This window comes from Schistocerca americana, chromosome 7 (genome assembly GCF_021461395.2).
Source record: "Schistocerca americana isolate TAMUIC-IGC-003095 chromosome 7, iqSchAmer2.1, whole genome shotgun sequence".
Taxonomy (NCBI): Eukaryota; Metazoa; Arthropoda; class Insecta; order Orthoptera; family Acrididae; genus Schistocerca; species Schistocerca americana.
The window spans coordinates 513,706,838-513,723,504 of NC_060125.1; positions in this window are offsets into that span (position 1 = coordinate 513,706,838).

A 16,667-nucleotide genomic window follows, 5' to 3' on the forward strand; every position below is an offset into this window, starting at 1 on the left:
TTAGGTTTAACCTCTGTTTCTTTTTGCGGTTCAACCGCCGACAGTCTTTTAGTGCAGGTTAGTAAAAGTTTTAACAGCTTTTCACTTAACTTAGTTCCTTCTGCACGACGTATGGCGTTGCCGGCGCGGCTTACCAGGATTACTGATGTGACGCGGCGCGTTGAACTGCAGGCGGCACCTCGACAACTGCGCAACAGCAGACGCGGCTCCAGTCGCTCCGACGGATGACAGCGGTGCGGCGATACTGACTTCTCGCGATGCCAGCAGTTCAGCTAGACTCAGCGCCAGCTTCGTCAATCCAGATGCGCTGTTAATCCAACTGCGTCGTCCACATACACACATAACACTGTCTATCACTGTTTCATTGCTCAGTTGCGTGTCGCATTTCACTTCCGAATCCGAATATTTAAAAATCACTTTCACTTTTAATCAGTTTGTTTCCCGGCCGATTAGCAACATATGTGGGCGGCGGGTGGGATAATAGAATAAATGTTTTGTATTTATGCTGTTTGCCGTTCTCAACACTGGCTCTCTAACTACAATATTGGCAACCAGAAAGTGATTAGCAAAACGTGAAGCCTGTAATTAGAATTCCTAGTGCCCACTTCATCTGAGAAATACATTTATAGCTACAGGTTATAGCTCTGAGGAATTAGGAGATTGTCTGGGATTCATAATCAAAAACCATTTTCTCTAAAATGTTCGCTATATTCTGAAAGTCACAGAACAAAAAGAATCCACACAATCCAACTACCAGAGCAGTTCAGAGTCTAATGCGCTGATGCCACTATAACTGTTCAAATTAAATGTTTAAGTGAATGCTCGCCAAAATTAGATGATAATGTTCATCAAACGCCACGCTAAATAATGGTAGAATCATAGAATGTCTCTCCTGCGGCGGCACGTGAAAATACGACATACGCAAACTGAAGATAGATCATTAAAGTCATCCCAGAATTAACACTTCACTCGAAAACGATTTCATGGTTACGCGTATCCCGAGTAACTTTAACTTATTACGGCAGCCGAGGCTGTTTATAGCAATGATACCGACGCTACGCGACGCGACTCTCCGCACAGGTGGTGCGCTAATCAGCTTCTGGAGAGAACTGGGGCCTTCTTTTTTCTCGCACAGCGTTCTTACATATAAAGCCGTGGTGCGGACGGCTAAGGGAACGCCTGATCAAATCTGCTCTCCCAACTAGCCGCTGGGCTAGTAATGCACCACTTTAAGTTATCAAATAAATGATTGCTTCCTTTGCTGATGGCCGATGAAGCTTTCAACTTAATTGTGCAATCAGCACACAAGTAAGTAATCATAATAAAAGTTTGACGTGGCTAAGTCAAATATTTTGGGCGAGAGAATTAATTTAATTACACTACACGCAGTAGACGAGCTCCGAACTTGCTCTTTGGAGATCGCTATAGCTATAGTTTTATAGTTATTCTGTTGAAACTTCTCACATTTTTATGATTATAGCGGATCTCCCTTCTACTTAAATTTAAACATCCTAGCTTTATTTATTCGCCTACTTAATCTATCTTCCTTCCTTAATTTCTAAAACAAAAACCAGAAAATCATTAATTTCAACTAAAATTTAAATTTGTAAGATCCAGAATACTGTTTCTACTAAATTATTATGCAAAAGGAATCTAAATATAAATTTTTAAGTTTCTAGCTCTTTTCTGTTGCGGCAATGATTTTTACAGAAAAACATCCAAATTTCGAAAATGGTTAAAGTTATTGAACTGATATTCAACACATATTGATTTAGTATTACTCCTGACATGCTAGAAACGTTTCAGGTTATTTACTTGATTTTAAAGTATTGCGCAATATTTATGACGTCAGAGCTAGTAACAGCGGACTAGGCTGGCACACAATGGAAAGACTGATGTGAATTTTATAAGGCGTGAGTATGCTGCTTCCCTACAAAAGGGTTTCGGTGAATGAGTGGTGAATGCGAAATAAAACTGTGAACAAAGTTATGTTAAATAAAACAGAAGAAACAAGACAGTTTGGTCTATTCCATAAACTGTAACATTTCTTCTCGTTGTACGAAGCCTTTATAGACGATCGTTATGACAATTTGCTTCGAAGGGATCTCGTTACGAGATAAGTTTTGGGGACCTGGTCAAGAGGGGGTAGTTCGTAGATTCTAACTACTGCAGCTATCCTGGAATCAGATGCTACCGTGACCGTTGTGTGTTGTCAATGGGTTAAGGTTATCATATCTCATGCTCTAAGATCGACGCGCCTTTCCTCTTGGTATATCGGTGTCTCACGGCAACAACGACAACGCCGACGACGAAGGAAGATACGGTAGACTACCACCTAATGGGATTCACGCGAGCTGCCAAGCGAATGGAGTGTGCTACAATCTAGTGGCATTGGCATAGACTTCTAGTTGAGTCGTAACGCCTAGCTGTACACGTCACAACCTGTGCACATTGATTCTCTGATCCATATGTATTTGATCCATAAGGCAATTAAGTCAGGCCAATCGCGCTTGTGCAGAAGCGCCTTAAAACGTGCACAACTGACCGTGAGCTCGCGCTCCTGATCCCAAGTTTAACCGAGTGTAGAGGGTCAATTTAAAGTGTCATATATTTCAGATTACTGCATCTATATTACATTTAACAACATTCAAAGAAAAATAACCAGGAAATCCGCAAGGTGTCAAAAGTTTGGGTGTCCTTTCGTGTTGTGCTGATGGTACTAAACTTAAACCAATGATCATTTTCAAGCAAACAATGCCGAAACCTTCTGAAATGACACCAGGTGTTGTTCTTCACGTGCATGAAAAGGGTTGTATGGACGAGGCTGGTATGAAATTATGGATTAAAAGAGTGTGGGAGAGAAGGTAAGGTGCTTTATTGAAGAAGAGTTCTGATCTTGTGCTAGATCAGTTTGGTAGACATCTGAAGAATTCTCTGAAAGAGAAACTGAGACAGGAACAAGCTTGTGTTACTTCACGATTGCAACCTCTTGATGTCTCGATGAATAAACCATTTGAAGTGTACTTGAGAGAGAGGAATGGAACAAATGGATGATGGATGAAACCAACATGAATTCAGGCCGAAGGGAGCTTTAGAACGACCTACAATGAAAGAAGTGTGTCAGTGGGAAAAACAGTCATGGTCTAGAGTGAGAGAGCACATTATTGTTAAATCTTTCAAGAAGTGTGGCATTATACTCTGTTCCTAGTAAGCATAAACCTGATGTAAGCAAACAAACGCAATGATTGGTCAGAAGCCGTAACACATGTACAATGGTGTTGTTACGTTGTTGGAAGTAGGTCCTACTTATAAATTTTGGTATGTTATGTGAATTTTGGTACGTTCTGTTAAATGAAACTAAGATAGTCTAATATATTGACAGGCATCAACGTTTTTCTTAATCAGGCTTTAGCTGTGTATGTTTTATTTCAAAAATCGTGTACAGTCACAGTCTCTGTAGTATTGTGCTGTGATTGTCGCGCTGTTATACGCAGTATGAAAATGGCTGAGACTGCTTCTTGTTCCGTAGTGGAAAACGGTCAAAAGGTGCCGAGAAATGGGTCTTTCTTAATGTTTTTCATAAATTTACAGAAAAAAACGGCTTTGAAGTTTTCCGATGGACTGTATTTGATACAGTTGAAAATCATGTACACATGGATGTATAGCTGAATTGGTAGTGTAGCAGATTATTGGAAATTTGTGGTAATTTTATGGGACCAAACTACTGAAGTCATCAGTCTACTTGACCTAACTTACTCCCCGAAGGAGGACTCGAACCTCCGACGGGGAGAGCCGAACAGATTATTAACCAAGTGGAATTCATGGATTACTGGTTCAAGTCTCACCTTAGTCAGCTTTTTTGCTCAATTTAAAGTACCTAAATCTCGTTATCATCATTTCTTACGAATAATGCGCGTCTTGTTGTTTCTAGTAACGTATTTCACGCGAAATTCCTGTTTTCATTTCAAATATAAATTCTTAACTAACAATATTTTTTGAAAGATTGCTGATAAATGTTGCTTAAATTAAGAAAACGTATCAGTTTAATTTTTTAGGGCAAAAATGAAAAACTAAATACTCTTTATTTGGTCTATGTCCACTGTTTTATACCACAGATGTAGTCTCACACGAACCAGAGTGGTAAGTGCCGTAGAAACATGAGAAACAATGATTTTCACAGTATCCAGCTCACCATACAACTGCTGCATTTTTACGTTTGCCGCTGTACGATTGCAATATGAACCCAACAAAACTGATCTGGGGCCAACTTAAGGGACTTGGCCCGAGAAATAACGACTGTTAAGCTGCCAGACGTACTGGAACTAACGCACTCAAGCACGCACGTCACGAACAGCGTTGCCGGCTTGACGGATTTTTTGACGGATATTATTATAACTGTGCCTTTTTTGACGGATTTTTCTGGTTTCATTTAATTTAAAAAAAAAATGCTTTTATAAAATTAATACGAATGCAAATCTTTGTGCACGTGCAAGACACTGCCATGGATGTATTTCACTAAAACTCTTCAGGTTTCACTCAGTGTGTTACAAAAACGGGCTGTATTTCCGATTTGCTCATTCAAATTAAATACTTGTAGGATATAACTGAAAACTAGACTGAAATTACCTCCTTAGATTTCCTTCCTATTGAGCAATGTACATGACTATTATTTAGCTAACAGTATCAAACATCTCTAATGACTGGCAAACTCAGCAAAGCAAACATAATGCGGTGGCAAATGGCTCTAAGTTCTGTTGTAAGCAAAGAGACAACAGAAAGTGAGCGTCCCATACTCGCGAACCTCCATACGTAGCAGAAGCAGGAATCCTGAAACACCATCATGGGAAGGGTCCGAGAGGAGGTGGTTTGCCATTGCCCATGTCCGACGAAGTGTCGAGCGCGTTTTTGTTCATAGGAGATATTGATGTTGCGTGGTGTCGTGTTTGTGTTTTTATGGATGAGGAGGGAGAGGTTGAAACTCGGTGCTGGCACATAGCGTAATTCTCCCGAAAAGCATCATGGGGTCGCCGAGGTTAACGTCCCCATCCGACGGATGAATCACCAACTGTGTCATATGCCCTGTCTTCATGAGAGATTGTGAAGAGGTTTTGAATTTAATGCAGGACATCGGCGCAAAAACTGGCGATCAGGAAGTTTAAACTGTCATCTCTCCTCCCCTAGGGTCCGAGAGGAGGTGGTTTGCCATTGCCCATGTCCGACGAAGTGTCGAGCGCGTTTTTGTTCATAGGAGATATTGATGTTGCGTGGTGTCGTGTTTGTGTTCTTATGGATGAGGAGGGAGGGGTTGAAACTCGATGCTGGCACATAGCGTAATTCTCCCGAAAAGCATCATGGGGTCGTCGAGGTTAACATCCCCATCCGACGGATGAATCACCAACTGTGTCATATGCCCTGTCTTCATGAGAGATTGTGAAGAGGTTTTGAATTTAATGCAGGACATCGGCGCAAAAACTGGCGATCAGGAAGTTTAAACTGTCATCTCTCCTCCCCTAGGGTCCGAGAGGAGGTGGTTTGCCATTGCCCATGTCCGACGAAGTGTCGAGCGCGTTTTTGTTCATAGGAGATATTGATGTTGCGTGGTGTCGTGTTTGTGTTTTTATGGATGAGGAGGGAGAGGTTGAAACTCGGTGCTGGCACATAGCGTAATTCTCCCGAAAAGCATCATGGGGTCGCCGAGGTTAACATCCCCATCCGACGGATGAATCACCAACTGTGTCATATGCCCTGTCTTCATGAGAGATTGTGAAGAGGTTTTGAATTTAATGCAGGACATCGGCGCAAAAACTGGCGATCAGGAAGTTTAAACTGTCATCTCTCCTCCCCTGGCGGGCCAAATACTCGCAGCGAAATTACCATCCACCACCAGGATTCGAACTGTCTTCAAATATCCGATACGTGCCCCTGGCATCTGCAGCACAGTAACAAAAATGTGCTTTGCTGTATGTGTTAATGCCGCGAATGCTGGATAGTGAACGCAACACGTTAGTGTACGGCACTTCTCGCGAATTGTAACTTGGCATCTGGGTTTGCGGGCAGAGGGGAGGCAACAGAAACCTGTGTTCTGAGCTTCCATGAGCTCCTGATAACAGGTTTTCTTTTCAGAAATGGAGTAGGAGATAGCGTCCGTGATGAACCAGCAAGCGCATCGTCACTCATTTTCGTAAAAATCACAACGAATGTAGCGCAACAGAAAGCAGACAGCTGAGCTCAGCAACAGAGGAGACGACAAAAAAAATGGCTCTGAGCACTATGGGACTTAACATCTGTGGTCATCAGTCCCCCAGAACTTAGAACTATTTAAATCTAAGTATCCTAAAGACATCACACACAGCCATGCCCGAGGCAGGATTCGAACCTGCGACCGCAGCAGTGACGCGGTTCCGGACTGAGCGCCTAGAACCGCAAGGCCACCGCGGCCGGCAGAGGAGACGACAGTGCAGATAACACTGGGTAACGGGACGCTGCGCTTTTGGCAACGAACATCTGCAAATCACCAGGGGCACGTATTCTCCCGGCTGCTGCCGACTGCCAGCGATCGTAACTGGGGGCTGCGTACCAGGTTACAGACTACAGTGTTGTAGTGAGCTATTGTATGTTTAACAACTAGTGTCTAGTGCACTTTTCGTTTCTATTTGCGACTGACTGAACATGTCTGAAAAGAATGTCAAGCGATATGTACGACATTTTAGAAAACAGTGGTTAAGTGATAAAGGATTTGGTTCTTAGAGGCGCCAGGGGAACCAAGTAGTGCACGGTGTAAATATTGCCAATGTGACTTGAATGTGCGTTTGTCAGATTTACTTCTGCATGGAAAAAGTAAGAAACTTTTAAAAGCAGCCGAACTTTTTTCATCTTCACGACAGTCAACATTGCTACTTTAATCTATCAAAAATACGTACGAACATGCAGCTGCTCTTACATTGTTTGTAGTTAATCACTGTGCCATTAGGTGGGTTGATCATCTTTTAAAGTGCTGACTATGCATCTCTTTTACGGCTACACCGTACGAAGAGCAGTGTTTTGATCACGAACATTCTCTTCCAGCACTTTAAATCAGAACTACAGAACAATGTAGGTAATAGGCATATATTTCTTATACACGGTGGTCGGAAATTCCCGTTACAAACTTCTAGGACATGTAGAGGGTAGTGAGTACATAACATTTTGAATAGGAACCCATGTCCAGAAATGTATCGTTTCCGTTCTACGACAGTTTCAATGCAGATGATTATCTCATCCACACCCACGTGAGGAATGTACTTAGGCGTGACCCAGTACAATTGTTGCAATCCATTTGAAAACAATACTGACTCGTTCCGTTATTACTTACGCATTTGCATTACAACTTACACCTTATGGTTTACATTAGTCGACAACAACAAGAAACCAGCATCTATGGCACCATCCGCAACGTACCGATGCATTACAACAGCGGCTCGATGTGGCGACCACCAACGTTGTTACACACATTGTACCTCCGAAGCGTGTCCTGGTACACTCTCTCCATCCCACCTGGTGGCTCTTCAATGTCTTGTGCAGCCGACACAAACCGTGCCAGCAGATCTTCCCCTGTCTCTACAGGTATCTCATAAATTAGGCTCTTCATACGACCCCACAAGAAGTAGTCCATAGGAGTTAAATCCGGCGATCGTGGCGGCCGCGCGGTTGGACCACCACGGCCTATACGTCTTTCACCACACCGTCTGTTGAGATGTCTCCGGACAGCCAGTGAAAAGTGAGGTGGTGCTCGATCATGCTCAAACCACTTTTCCTGACGGACATTCAATGGCACAGCTTCCAAGAACGGGTCCATTACGTGTCGTAGGAAGACTAAGTGTGCGGGAGCCGTGAGCTTGGATGGAAGGAGGTATGGTCCACTCACATGACCGTCCAGAATATCTGCCCACACGTTAATTCCAAACCTATCTCGAAATCCCTGAACATGCGTGGCGTGAGGGTTTTCGTCCGCCCAGACATGGCTATTTAGAGCATTCAGAAGACAATCCCTTGTGAACCTACATTCATCTGTGAACAGAACTCGACGTGGAAACAGGGGCGTGTCGATGCAACGGTGCAGGAACCATATGCAGAAGGCGACGCGTTGTGGAAAGTCTGCTGGATCCACAGCGTGTACCCGTTGTAAGTGGTACGGATGTAATTGTTGCTCATGCAAGACGTCCATGACGGCACTGTGACTAACAGCCATTGCACGCGCAGTTGTTCGCGAACTCGTTGACGGACTGTCTTCAGTGCGACGCAGTACAGCTTCTACAAATTCGGGAGTGCGGCGTCGCCGTGGAGCACCACAGTCCTGCCTCCTCGCGGTGAAGGTACCCGTTTCTCGTAGCCGTTGTGTGACTTGGGCCAACAGTTTGTGCGATGTAGTGTGACGGTGTGGAAAATGTTCGTGATACAGCCGACTAGCAGCTCTTCCTGTGGTGTCACCGCCAGACACCACACTTGCTAGGTGGTACCCTTTAAATCGGCCGCGGTCCGTTAGTATACGTCGGACCCGCGTGTCGCCACTATCAGTGATTGCAGACCGAGCGCCGCCACACGTCAGGTCTAGAGAGACTTCCTAGCACTCGCCCCAGTTGTACAACCGACTTTGCTAGCGATGGTTCACTGACAAAATACGCTCTCATTTGCCGAGACGATAGTTAGCATAGCCTTCAGCTACGTCATTTGCTACGACCTAGCAAGGCGCCATTACCAGTTACTATTTATACTGAATCATGTACTGTCAAGTGCGACGTTCACCATTTATGGATTAAAGTTAAGTATTCCACCAGCTACGTCCGTTTTTTCTAAAGTCTAATTTCCTTGTCCTGTTCCAGACCTCACGCCAGCCCGCGTGAGCTAAAACGCGTGCCTTTCGGCTTCCTCTAGTAACCCGGTGTTGGCTCTCCTGCCAACCCACAACACTTCCGTTACCTCCAGCTTCGCCATACTCAAGGAGCATGTCTGTGTATTCCGCAAACGTGTCCTGCACCATGTTTCCTCTATCGGTGATGCACAGGTATTGACGCGGTCTCACAGCAAAGCAGACAATAAGTGACATCTGGGGATCGTTTGACGTAGTACACTTCGTCGTGTCTACCCTGTTGCATACCAGGACAGGGAATTCTGAGACGTTTCTGTTGCCCTAAGCAGGCGTTGACGAGGCACACATATGAATTGAAACTGTCATGGAACGGAAACAATACGATTCCGGACATGGTTTCCTATTCAAAATGTTCTGTACTCGCTACCCTCTACAAGTCCTAGACGTTTGTAACGGGAATTTATGAATCTACAGACATTTCTGTCACCCAGTTGTTGGCTGTCTGCACTGTATATTTTTCAAAACAACAAAACAGAGATATTTCCACCTTTTTAGGAATTGTTGAACTAGAACAGGGGAATGCTGAGTGTATTATTACTGCAGTAAAGTCATTACTTTCAGATTATGGTCGGGACATTGAACAAATGAGAGGAAATGGTACGGATAATGCCTCAATATTGGTGGGTATTAACAATAGGGTTTACCAGAAACTGAAATGTGAAGTCCCTATTCTTGTAGTGATCTCCTGTGTTTGCCATTCTGTTCAGTTAGCAAGGAATCTTAAGTTTTTAATTTTTGTAACTTATTCTTGGTATTCTAAATCTTCTTCTCGACTAACCGTGTATAGCAAGTTGTTTAAAGCAATAAATGATGCAGCCGAACCCCTTAAAATTATACACCAATCAGACACGAGGTGGCTATCGATCGAAGTTGCTGTTAGTCGCATTTTAAGTCAGTGGCTTGAACCACAGACACATCTTGAAATATCCACACATCGGAATAAGGGCTACACAGCTGAACTGTTACATATTATGTACTCTGAGGGCATCAATAAGCTTTATCTTCCGTTTCTTATACCAACTCTAGAAGAATGTCAAAAGGTCAATAAATCATTCCAGTCACGTACAGCAGGACCGTTCAAAGCCACCGCAAGACTTAATTCCTCTTATTGTAGGTGTTCCGAGGCGGATTGTTGTCCCATGTTGTAAGCTGGATTTGCTAACGGTAGACGTTGGAAAATACAAATCGCCTAATATTTATCTTAGCAATGAAATTAACGTAGAAAACTAAAAAGTTTTTCGCAGTAGATGCGAAAGTTTTCTGCTTTCTTAGCAGAAGAGCTCCGGAGGTGACTGCCAAATACTGTCAAGGGTTTGCAAAAAGTGTGCCTAATTGCTCCAGAACAGTGTTTGAGGGTGCCAAAAGAAAGTATAATCCCACTAGCTCAGGAATTTCAATTACCTGACACAGAAATAACAAAAATTGACTTTCAGTGGTCAAAAATAACTACTGTTCAATGGAAAAATGTCGACAATACAGTAGAACTTCGGCAAGAGATCGCATCATATAAAGACGATAGTTTCCAAAATCCATTTCAGGAACTCTCAGGTTTTGCAAAGATGTTTTTGCAAAATGCTGAGGTCGAAAGAGCATTTCGGATGCTCAACAATGTGAAAACCTCCCTCAGGAATAGATTTAAAACCAATATAGCAATTCTCGCTGTGCGGGCTGGTCTTACGAGTGTGAACAAGTGCTGTCATAATTACGTCTCACCAGAATACCGAGGAGACCTACAACCCAGCACGTCAACAGAAGAAGAGGCAGAGGACGATATGGATGAACTGTTATTATTTTAATCAGCATAGGTGAGTAAATATCTTTAAATTTGTGCATCTTCACGTTTTCGTGGCGCAATGACTGCTCCATTAAATTTTGGGCGTGCTGCGCATAATTTCGGCTTCTTCTTCTAATATTTCAGCTGTACAGTGTCCAGCCATCTTTCTGTCGGTTCATTCTGAAGACGACTGGACGTTATATAGCCGAAATACTAGAGGTAGAAGCTGAATGTGTGCAACTGCACGTCCGAAATTTAATGGAGCGTGTTTAAATTTGCTTGTTACTATTCCATTAAAATGTGATGTAGTTATATAATAATTTATATTTTGGCAGAGTTAGGCGGATATTTAAATGTCTGTCCGTCTCGTAAACTAGCTATGAGTATGATGTTTAAACTAAATTTTAATTTCGTCTTTTTATTTGCAAGCAGATACGGAGACATCTCATTTTGACGGATTTTTAAATGTTTGCTCGATGCGTAAACAAAGTAATGAGTTCAAAAATGGCTCTGAGCACTATGTGACTTAACATCTGAGCTCATCAGTGCCCTAGACTTAAAATACTTAAACCTAACTAACCTAAAGACATCACACACATCCATACCCGAGGCAAGATTCGAACCTGCGAGCGTAGCAGCAGCGCGGTTCTGGACTGAAGCGCCTAGAACCGTTCGGCCACAACGGCCGGCAAAGTAATGAGTGTAATGTTTTAAAATGAGTTTTATTTTTTTAAATATTTTCGCAAGAAAATATGGAGATATTTTGACGGATTTTTGGGTTACGGTTTGACGGAAGAAACAATTACGTGTTGGCAACACTTGTCACGAAAGAAGAGGTGAAAATGCTGCGCCTAGGTGGCTTCGTGGACTCTGTCGTTGGTCGACTCGTTATCAACATAGCAGATGACAGTTATAGAGCTGAAATGTATTTCTCGGATTCGGATAAGGAAGGAGCTAAGAGAATACCAGCCGACTGACAGAAAATAATACCTTCAGTGCCTTCAGTATTCAACAATACGGTGAAATCCCTGTAGTATGCATTTGCATCACACATAGCTCGCTCAGAAAGACTACCCTGTGTTTAAGTCATGAATTTTCATCACTCTTGTTTGTAATCAGAATATTATGTTAGGTTAGAACGAGAGCATTTTATGCTTTCCATCTGGTCACCTAAAAAGCGCGCGGCACTGCTGGAGTTTTGCCCAATATTATATCATTCTCTTTGAAAATTAAATGACATTCGAGGCTATATTGTTTCTTAGCTACTCTCGTTTTACGTTTGAACTGCAATTGCTCACATCATTGGAGGTTCGTTGGAATCAGCTGGCTGGCCGGCGGTGTCCAAGTTTAATGCGCCGAAAAGCTGTTGTCCCGTATTATGCCTCTGTTTATGTGCGTGTAACCCAGCATAACACTTATCCTTACGATCGTGCGTGACAGTGCTGGACACAGCTTGACTTACGCTCCACATGAAACGAAATCCAATGAGATTCAAGCAAATGCGGAAGAATACATGGCGTAATATTTACATCAGGTTTATTCTTATGATGAACGTAATATAGTAACGCTCTCGATGGCAGTGAAGATCATTTTATGTATGGGGAGAACGATGACGATGAAGAAGAAGGAAAATAAGATGGAAGTTCAGATGACGATTTTTAGAGAATTTGGTCAGTTCGCTTTTATAGCTATGAATTTTTTTAGTCTGGCTTTGCAATCTAACAATTAAAAAATAGTACAAATATAATTTTTTTGTTTAATTAAGATGCGCCTTATAGTCCGTAAAATACGCTAAATGATACAAACTAACGTAAGTCGGTTTACTGCAGTATCGAAACATTATTTTTGCATCACATACGTGTAGTGTGACACGTGCATTTGCAGAATTGGCTTGTCAGCGCACAACTGTCTGGCGGTGCGGGAGTATTGGGACAAAGAGTTTTCCATCACGATGACATCCAAGATGGCTGTAATGACGTCAACCACAGGATGTCCAGCCGGCCGCGGTGGCCGTGCGGTTCTAGGCGCTGCAGTCCTAAGTTCTAGGGGACTGATGACCTAAGATGTTAAGTCCCATAGTGCTCAGAGCCATTTGAACAGGATGTCCCACAAGTTCCTACATGATGACGTCATCGAAGATGGCAGTGTGTAGACTTGGCAACAGTGCATGATGTCACCCAATATAGCGGCCATGACGTAATCCAAAATAGCTGATTTTGGCGGGAAGTTTGAATTTTGGCGGGAAGATAGGTCAATTGAGCTACCTCCACTAACCTAACCCCCAGAAAATGGCGGGAAGTTCAAATTCCATCAGGATAATGCAACACACCGCTACTAACATAAGAAAAATGCCAGGAAAGAAAGGGCAGATGGGTTACCTCCACTAACCCAAGTCATCCGACTGCCACCTCCTAGGGTTTGGTGGGAAAAGGACTCAGCCTGTGCTGGACATAAGTCTTTATTATTTAGCATGCACCATTCTTTATTTAAGCAATTAGAGGCAGTACCACCATCCAGTGTGTTCGCCACAAGGTCCCGACTCCAACTGACCTAGTACACTCATTCGTGAAATAATTCAAGATGATATCATCACATCAGCTGATGACGCAAGTACCATCATCCAAGATGGCGAAAAACAGTGTGTGCGCAACGAGGTCAGGGTCTAGTACACAGTACCACCAGAGAGCACTTTCGTCAGTTCTGTGATGTAACCCAAGATGGTGAGGGAAAATGGTAGGTAACAGTGCAGTTACCACAAGGTCTGACCCTAGTACACAATACTGTCACCAGAGGGCATTGTCGTCTGTTCCATAACATAACCCAAGATGACTGGAGCAGAAAATGACTCAGCCTGCCCAGGGCTGCTGGAGAGAGGAAGGAGTGCACTTTATTTATTTTGGAACAATTTATTTAGGGATGGATTTGAGATAGTATATTTATCATTCTGATATGAAACACATGCTCTGACACACTTGGGGCAGGCCATGGTGGTCTAGCGGTTCTAGGCGCTCAGTCCGGAACCACGCGACTGCTACGGTCGCAGGTTCGTATCCTGCCTCGGGCATGGATGTGTGTGATGTCCTTAGGTTAGTTAGGTTTAAGTAGTTCTAAGTTCTAGGGGACTGATGACCACAGATGTTAAGTCCCATAGTGCTCAGAGCCATTTGAACACACTTGGGGTCACACCACACAACCCACAGACCTGTAAACTACTCCTAAATAATGCTTTGCAGCCACGCAAACAACTCCAAAATTACAGAAATAATGCAGTACACTAATGTGCAGACACGAAATCAACTCGTAAACTGTCTAAATAAGCCGGTCGGAGTGGCCGAGCAGTTCTAGGTGCTACAGTCTGGAACCGCACGACTGCTATGGTCACAGGTTCGAATCCTACCTCAGGCATGGATGTGTGTAATGTCCTTAGGTTGGTTAGGTTTAAGTAGTTCTAAGTTCTAGGGGACTGATGACCTCAGCAGTTAAGTCCCATAGTGCTCAGAGCCATTTGAACCATTTGTCTAAATAATTCATAGCACAGGCTAAAGACCTGCTCCCAAAATAATGCAACAGACACGCAAACACTATCAGCATACTCCGCCCGCCACCCCCCTGTTCACAGGACTACAAAGGAGGCTACTGCACATGCACCCAGAAGTCAGGATGCACTGAACTCCCCCCCCCCCCCCCCCCGCGAAGTGACTCACAGGTGCCCATTTGTGTGCCGCAAGCATGAGGTGGCGACTTCCCTTTCATACTTGGTACCTGAGAAAAGAGCGCAGACACTCCAAGGGCGCGAGCCACTGCCAGACGCAAGCCAGCCCGTGCCATCACCCTCACGCTGCTGCCGACGGCATGTGTAAGTTATTGGAGTGTTATACTGACATCACATGTCTACCTAAACAAGCGCCAACTCATCCTCTGGGCTGCACGCACGTGTTTTCGCTGCTTCTAGTGTGATCTCTCTCTCTCTCTCTCTCTCTCTCTCTACCTACGGTCCAGTGAAGACCTATTTGCAAAAAGATTCACCCTTGCAAACGCTATAGAAAACTGTTCCACTGCTCGTGATTCCTAACGGAACATGCGAGATGCGTCTAAGTGTGCTTAACTGCCAAGCATAACTGACACAGCACCGCAAAAGACACTCGTATAGCTACAAACCACTGCAGGCGCATCTAACAAGGTTCTAAATCTTATAATGATATCAAATGGCTGTGTACAAATAAGCAACAAGTCGAACTTTCGGAAATTGTATAGTGTCCCATAAATAGTTAATACTCGCTTTTGTAAGAGGTTCAAATGGCTCTGATCACTATGCAACTTAACTTCTGAGGTCATCAGTCGCCTAGAACTTAGAACTAATTAAACCTAACTAACCTAAGGACATCACACATATCCATGCCCGAGGCAGGATCCGAACCTGCGACCGTAGCATTTTGTAAGAGCTTTTGTGATGTCTCAACTTCTATATGCAAGGAAATTCTTGCCCTAACAGAAGCTGTTTACGGAAATAGCACAGAATAATGTCTGATGCATTCTTCCTCTCAGTCCTAATGTGGCACCCCGTCCATCACTTTTTACCCTTACTACTTTCAACATATGCAAATGTTCTCACCACTATGTAGAGACTCCTATATCCCAGCATGTGTTATCCTTCCTGATCTCAACACACGCAAACGTTCTCACCGCTATATCCCAGCACACAGGATGTCTTGTGAAATGAATGGAGCAATATGATTAGCTCTTACCGAATTTACCCTCTGAATTGCTGATGCCGCTGTTGTGGAAGCACTGTCCACCTTTTTCTTTCTTTCTGCAGACTAGACTTTCAGTGGTTATTTAACACAGATTGCCATATTGCACTGGCAATTAAACCTTACAAACTACCCTACATATCGTCAAATACAGGAAGACTCATACTCAGTTACACCGCTCTCCCACTGAGGACAGGAGCTTGAATATTAGAACGTGAAACCGATCTCTGAGCCATCAATATATCACCGTGTACTGTATCGATCTTGTAAATGTGCAATTCGTATCCTGTGCCATACGTTGTCAGCCCATTTATATAATTCGTACATATACTGCAAAGACAGACAGCACCATGCATATGCTTGCAGCACTAGATATTTACCACGAGGTCGGGCAGGCATCCACCAACAATGCCTGACCAGAGCGCCCTCAGTGGATCGAAGTCACTCTCAGAACTGTTCTACAAATTTGGCCTCGTTTCCCCTCTTGGCACAAATGCATTACTGTTTCTGGTCTGGACTTGTTTGCTTGCTCGCTTTTCTACACCCATATCCAGACTCTGGGATTACAAGAACATAACTAATTTTGCATGGCTTGCTAGAATATTATACCATTTTCGCAGTACTTCTTGATATCAAGCACGCAGCAGTATCCTACGGATCGCTCGCGCAACATAATTCTGCAGATATAGGCTGGATTATTTCTCTACAAACCCAAAACTTTAGCTAGGTGGGGTGTACTGTAAACCACTGATTAACTAGAAACTTGTCATGTCTGCAAAGACATTTACGCAGAAACTCGAAAAACAAAATAGATGGAAATGGAAATGAGCGTTTGGCGTCATTGGCCGGGAGGCCCCTCGCGGGGCAGGTCCGGCCGCCATAGCGCAGGTCTTATTACAGTCGGCGCCACATTGGGCGACCTGCACGCCGGATGGGGATGAAATGATGATGAACACAACACAACACCCAGTCCCTGAGCGGAGAAAATCTCCGACCCAGCCGGGAATCGAACCCGGGCCCAGAGGACGGCAATCCGTCACGCTGACCACTCAGCTACTGGGGCGGACAACAAAATAGATATAACTGATATATCCACTCACGAATACCGATGTCTGTGATGTAGCAGATACCAAATCATCCTTATAATTTACAAGGTCAACTAAGGTGTTTCTCATGTGTAGAGAACCGGCAAACGAGTCTTCCACATGCTAGATGCACACACCACAATCGATATTCT